Below are 6,000 nucleotides of genomic sequence, written 5' to 3'. Positions count from 1 at the left end.
GATTAATATTAGAAATCAAAAACAAATGAAACTCCAGAAACTATACAAACATATGGAAATTAAAGAAGAAATTAAACAGGAAATCAAAAAATGTCTTGAAACTAATGAAAATAATGATACATCATACCAAAACCTGTGGGATACTGCAAAATCAGTACTAAGGGGTGATGGCAAGTAAACAATCAAACACTTCACCTTGAAGAATTAGAAAAACAAGAACAATCCAAACCCAAAGTTAGTAGATGGAAAGAAATAATTAAGATCGTAACAGAACTAAATGGAATAGAAACCCAAAAACCAATACAAAAGATCAATAAAACAAAAGGTTGGTTTTTTGAAAAGACAGGTAAAATTGACAAATCATTAGCAAGCCTAACTAAAAAAAGGAGAGAAGACACAAATAATAAAAATTAGAAATGAAAAAGGTGATATTACAACCAATACCTCAGAAATAAAAGGAATCATTAGAGACTACTATAAACAACTATACACCAATAAATTTGAAAATCTGGAGGAAGTGAATAAATTTCTGGACACACACAAACTACCAAGACTGAGCCAAGAAGACAGAAAATCTCAACAGACCAATAACAATCAAAGTGATTGAATCTGTTATCAGCAGTCTCCCAACAAAGAAAAGCTCAGGAAAACTAATAGTTTTCACATGTCTTTATAATTAAAGAATTTCACCTACGATATCTTCACCAGAAAATTCATCATAAATTCCTGTTATATTAGGGAAAAACTTCTTAAGTTTTTTTTTCCTCCTGCCAAAAGAGTCTGAGGAAATGGCTGAATGTTAACAAATATTGAGAATGTTTAATCTATTGCTTTAGAAGAAGTGCCCAGTTCCTGGTGAAAATAATCAAAATATTCAAACATACCCTGCAATTCCTTTTACCAATGCAAGAGCAGCAACTTTCATCCTTTTTCCTTTGCATTCTTCCTTCAAATTTGATTCTTTTTTTTTGTATAAATGTCCGTTAAATTATACTCTACTGTTGTGTATTTAATATTTTTCTGCACAATTTTAGTGTGCTCATCTTCAAGAGACAATTTTAAATCTCGGGTTTCACTATATCATTTTTAGGGTTGATTATGGATGCTTGCAAATATTTTTATATCTGATTAACTTGATTTACAATTTCATACCAGAAAACGAGATAGCTAAGAAGAAAATCACATACAGCAAAGAAGGAAATCTGAGAAGAACCTCCTGTGTCCACATTAACTTTCAGAGTGTACTGCACTTGAAGGCTGAGACAGACTTTCCAACATTTGTCTCTAGTGCATGCAGAGCTTTATAGTGGGAACATATAATATAATCGAGGATAGAATTTTCATGGCTATAACTATATTCTGAAGCATTTTTCATCTATGAGGTGAAACTGAAAGTAATAGTGTTTTCCAAATGTTAAAAGAAAAGTCACTATAAAGAAAAGCTTCAGGTGGTCACACAGAATTGAAGAATTGCAACAAGTTATAATTCATTGTGTTTATAATCTCATTTAAAATTTTGAATCTACTGTTCAAATATGGGAATATATACTACCACAGAGACTGGAGACATGGATTGCAACAGAAGCAAGTTCTAACAATGCTGAAATTGTAAAAATGAACTTCAAAACAAATGCATGAACTCTCATTCATTGTTGGTGGAAATGCAAATTAGGACAGCTACTTTTCAAGACAATTTGGCAGTTTCTTAGAAATTAAAAGAAAAGAAAAACTTAGCATACAACCCAGAAATCCCACTCCTAGTTACCTAACCAAATGAACTGAAAACTTATGTTCATGCAGAAATCTGTAAACCAAATGTTTATATAGCAGCTTAATTATAATTGCCAAAAGCTGGAAGCATCCAATAGTTCCTTCACCAGGTAAATGGTAAACAAACTGCAGTCTATCCATACAACAGAATCCAACTTAGCAATAAAAAGGAACCAGTTATCTATTCATACAACAACATGGATGAATCTTAAATTCATTTTAAGTGAAAGAAGTGCAGCCCGAAAAGCTTCATGTTGTGTAATTCCAGTCATATCACAATCTAGAAAAGGTGAAACTGTAGAGATGGAAAAGAGCTCAGTGGCTGTCGGGGCCCTCTAATAAAAGAAATTAAGGCTCATTGAAGAAATGGTTGATTCTAACGCTGGGGCAGATAAAATACAAGATGACCCTGGAGCACCTTGGAGTACCAGAACATAAGGAAGTGCTCAAAAAGAAAAACAAAGTGTACACAAATCAAAACACCATGTTGCACACCATAAATATATACAGTTTTGTCAACTAAACCTTAATAAAGTTGAAGTGCTAACTTAAAAAAGAAATATTAAAGAGACTGAAAACCAAAAAACAAACCAACAAAGGGGTCAAGTCAATGGAACACAAGAGTCCGCCTGAAAGACATCACAGTAGCCAAAGACAATTTGAACAACAAAATAATGTAGAATTATAACCCAAAGCATTAAGTAAATATCCATGAGTCCGTACTAAGAGAAATAAATAATAAAATAAAATAAATACATAACTCGGGAGAAGGGAAAACTTTTCCTTACAAAAAACTTACAAATAATACATGTAGATACTCAGCCCTCCAAGAAATGGAGCACAATTTCCCTCCCTTTGAATGTGGGCTGGATTTAGTGACTCATTTCCAAAGAATAGAATGATAAGGAAAAAACAGTAACTTCACAATGGAGAAACCTAGCAGATACCAACCCTCAGATCCACATTGGGTAATCATGTTACACCAGGTACCCCATGATATGAAGCACTGTGTGTTCTTCTCCACCCATAGCCCTAACTGTGGAGGATACCAACATTAATAAAGCAAATGTAGTTTTAGCAAGGCCATAGCCCTGTAGTTTAAGGTATAGCCTAACTTTTTAGTATTGTACATAGAAATGCTTAGCTTGGGAAAAACAGAAAATTGTTCCAGGACTAAAGTCTCTGCTGTAGATAAAAAAAAAAATTGTAACACAGAAAAAAAATGCTTGCTCTAAGGGCAGATGCCCTTGGTGCAGCTAAACCTAATGTTGGGAAAGTATGTGAGCTAAAAGCTTCAAGGTTAATGACTGGGGGGTGTTCTTCATCTCACCTCCAGCTGTTTCTTTGAGTTTCTTGGGGAACAGAGTGTTACCTTGACGGTTATCTCATTGTTCCTTTTGTAACCACCTGTGTTCCTTTTCTGTAAATTTCTTGCCTGGAGAATAAAAAGTGAGAGAAAATCTAATTCAGGGTTATTTCCTAGGAATTCTTCTCTCTTGAAGGAATTGCCTGGGATTAACTCCTTCTGGACCTCTCACTGCTCTGGAGAAATGGGCTTTGAATAATCCTTTGCATCTGTGTCACCCTGGGAGAGGTGACACCCAATGCAATAATGAGTAAACATCAGACAAACCTGAATTGAGGGACCACCTACCAAATACCTGACAAGGAGCCTTCAAAGCATCAAGGCCATGTAAAACAACAAAGACTGAGAAACTGTCACAGATTGGAGGAGACTAAGGAGGTGATAGAACTAAATGCAATGTGCTATCCTGGATGATATTCTGGAACAGAAAAATATTAGTGGAAAAAGTGGTGAAATCAGAATAAAGTGTGGAGTTTAATTTTCAAAACTCCAATCAGAATCAATTCTACAGTAATATTATTATTCTGTGGTTTAGTAAGTTATTTAATATTATTTGATAAATCAGCTAAATATCTACGATTAATCTTATCTAAATCATATTTTTAAACTAGATTTTCAAATTCTAGAAATTCATTTGTTTAGAGTTTTTAAAAAGTAATTGAGGAATCATGGAATATCTAGTGTTTCTAAGAATAAAATTAACAAAAGATGTACAAACCCTGTATGAATAAGGTTGTAAAACTTTATTGAAGGACATTACAAAATGGAGGGCAATACCATGTTCATAGATAGCAAACCACAATATGGCAAAGATTCCAGTCCTCTCAAAATCTATTGATTCAAGTCCATTCCAATTTCAAAATGTCATCAGGGTGCTTTGATGCACTTGAAAAGCTGATTGTAAAATTTACGAAGAATAAGAAAGACCCAAGAATAACTGAGACACCTCTTTAAAAAAAAAAAATTGTGTAAGTTAGTTTATGGGATTCATTTTACTATTGATTCATAAATAAAATGTGTTACATATAATGTATTTTGTGAATGAAATACTGTAACAAATACATATTTTTTAAAAGATCATGGACATGGGAGCCTAACAGACCTGGGTTTGAAGCCTGGCTATGCCATTTACTACCCATGGCTTTGGAAAACAAAGTTAAACCTAACTGACATTAACTTCTGAGTTGACCTCATCTGCAAACTAATAATAAAGACACATAACTCACAGACTTTCAGTGACGACCCTGTAACACCTGCAGAGGTTTTCTGACAATAGGAGTTGATCAACATTGTTACCACCCTTGATAAGGAGCATGGAGCAAGTGGGCAGATCCAATGAACCCCTTCTTTCTGAACTGGACTTCTCCTTTGACCATGCCACTCTTTACAATAGTCAGTTACACACACTCATATACCCAACAGAATAAATAAATGCTGGAAGAGCAACTGATCAGACACAATAAAATACATTCGATCTACTTCAGCTTAACTTTAGTTTAGCATTCGCTCTCACACTAAAATATCAAAAGCAGTATTTGGATTTCCGTGAAATGTCAACCAATCACATTTTAAAAAAAAAAAATGTTAACATTAAATAAAACACAGATGAAAGCCTAGGTGAATTGATTTATTGTCAGTATACATAATGCTACTTTTATCAGCGTTTCAGTTAATGCTCCTTTCCAAGTCGGAAGGCTTATCATATCTATTGCAAATATATTTAGTTCTATATATTGCAAATATATTTAAATTATCTCAGTTTCCAACTCTGATGGAAATAAGCCACTATAGATCTAGAGCTGGGTGTGGTGCACACAGACCCCTTGAGCCCATTCATAAACCCTTCACATGCAGGTCTATGAGCTAGGTAACCGGGCAAAAAGGTCCTTGGAGCCTTGGTTGAAGTAGGAACAGTCTTTATTCAGCAAACACTCATCTAAGAGTTAAACAGTCCAAAGGAGAAACTCAACTGCTACTGGCTAAGTCCAAAGAAAAACTGAGCAGCTGCCAGCAGAGTAAACATGCTCTAGTTTTAGACTAGAGCTCTCCAGCCGCCAGCTCTGCTAAGTAACTGAAGAAGACACCATAGCAACAAAACTAAAAAGATACATGGGTGCACATGCACACTATTCTCCATCCACACACAACTTGTTTACAAAGAAATGTGCTACTCCACCCCCAACCAGACCTAAGCCAGGGAGACTAACTAACTTATCCTATTTTCCCTACAGTCACTTTGATGTGTCTGTCCACAAACACTAGGCAAATTGCACCACCTGAGTGACCCAGAGGATGAATCTTTGTGACTCACAGAATGGGGGAAAATCAGAACCAACCAGACCTTATCACATGAGACAGTCTACGAGCATGTGATCCAGGGCTGTAGCATGTGATCCAAGGCACTCATCACACTAAAAATTTTAATTCACTCAGTCCTAGTTCTGTGTGGATCCAGTTTAAACTGTCTACATTCACAAATGATCACTTTTATATGTGAACATTTAAAATATTTATCATTAATGCTTCAAATGCAAATTAAACTGAGTAAATTATGGGACTAAAATTGATTCCAGTTTATACCGTGGGTGCATTTTATAGAAAAAATGAAAATAGGTAGCACACGAAAACATAAATTATATCTGAAGTTTGTTATCAATAATAATAGTTACCCTTAGGGATCGCTGAAAATCAACAGCTATTCTAAGTGCTTTTTCACAAATTAACTCATTTAATTTAGGTAACTATACATGAGGTAGATACTATCATAACTGCCAATTAACAGACCGAGACATGGAGAGGTTAGGTAACTTGTCCAAGGACACAAACTGGATGTGAGAGCAGGTTTCAAACATGTCTGGTCCCCA

Source organism: Cynocephalus volans, chromosome 2 (assembly GCF_027409185.1).
Source record: "Cynocephalus volans isolate mCynVol1 chromosome 2, mCynVol1.pri, whole genome shotgun sequence".
Taxonomy (NCBI): Eukaryota; Metazoa; Chordata; class Mammalia; order Dermoptera; family Cynocephalidae; genus Cynocephalus; species Cynocephalus volans.
Note: the sequence above shows the minus strand (reverse complement) of the source record.